This window comes from Danio rerio, chromosome 21 (genome assembly GCF_049306965.1).
Source record: "Danio rerio strain Tuebingen ecotype United States chromosome 21, GRCz12tu, whole genome shotgun sequence".
In the NCBI taxonomy this organism is placed as follows: Eukaryota; Metazoa; Chordata; class Actinopteri; order Cypriniformes; family Danionidae; genus Danio; species Danio rerio.
The window spans coordinates 30,452,940-30,453,986 of record NC_133196.1 but is presented as its reverse complement, the minus strand read 5'-3'; the positions used below and the strand labels follow the sequence as shown (position 1 = coordinate 30,453,986).

At 45.1% G+C, this 1,047-nt stretch overlaps 1 protein-coding gene across 1 annotated transcript in view; it reads left to right on the top strand.

Annotated features, from left to right (window-relative positions):
- The window catches only part of si:dkeyp-50d11.2, a 195,899-nt gene that overhangs the window by 109,398 nt on the left and 85,454 nt on the right, over positions 1–1,047 (top strand). The gene's annotated exons all lie outside the window — the stretch shown is intronic.

Here is a 1,047-nt window from a genome sequence, read left to right as displayed (position 1 = left end):
GAACTGTTCATGTAATTATTTACCTTTGACCAGTGGGAAAATGCAGAAGCCCCAGGAATAAATTAAAGCTCCAGTGTGGGAATTTGTGGGTTAAATACATTTTCCTAGTTTTTACATCAGGATTCCCACGCTTCTTGAAAGCACTTTAAAGGGCTTTAATTTCACTTTCACTTGGATGATGTGACAGCAGACAAAGGACAAGTGTCAGTGCACTCACCACACACTAGCTAGGTGGAGTGGAGAGACAGTGAAAGAGCCAATTTGGTGGATAAGTATGATTGAGAAGCTATGGTGGGTAAGGGCAGATGGAGGGAATTTAACCTGAAAACCGGGGTTACACCCCAACTTTTTGCAAGAAGTGCCATGGGATTTTTAATGACCACAGAGAGACAGGACCTCTGTTTAACGTCTCATCCAAAATATGGTGTCCCCTTCACTTTTAACTGGGGCATTAGGACTCACACAGACCAAAAGTTGAGAGCCCCCTGCTGGCCTCACTAACACTACTTCCAACAGCAACCTAGTTTTCTTATGTGGTCACCCATCCAAGTAGAGACCAGGCTCAGCCCTGGTTAGTTTTACTCTATCTTAGTGCGGCATTTGATACGATCGACCACATTATCCTCATATATCACTTCTACAGGTGTCCAGAGACAGGCTCTACAATGGTTTAAGTCATACTTAGCTGACCGTTACCAGTTTGTAAATATTAATGGACAGGCCAGTAAAGTATGGGGTGCATCAAGGATTAATTTTAGGCCCTTTGCTGTTTACAATATACATGCTACCCTGTGTATTGTAGCATGAATATTGTAAGCAGGCGAGGCAGTGGCGCAGTAGGTAGTGCTGTCGCCTCACAGCAAGAAGGTCGCTGGTTTGAACCTCTGCTCAGTTGGCCTTTCTGTGTGGAGTTTGCATGTTCTTCCTGCCTTCGCGTGGGTTTCCTCATGTGGTACAGGTGAATTGGGTAGGCTAAATTGTCCGTAGTGTATGAGTGTGTGTGTGGATGTTTCCCGCTGGAAGGGCATCCGCTGCGTAAAAACTTGC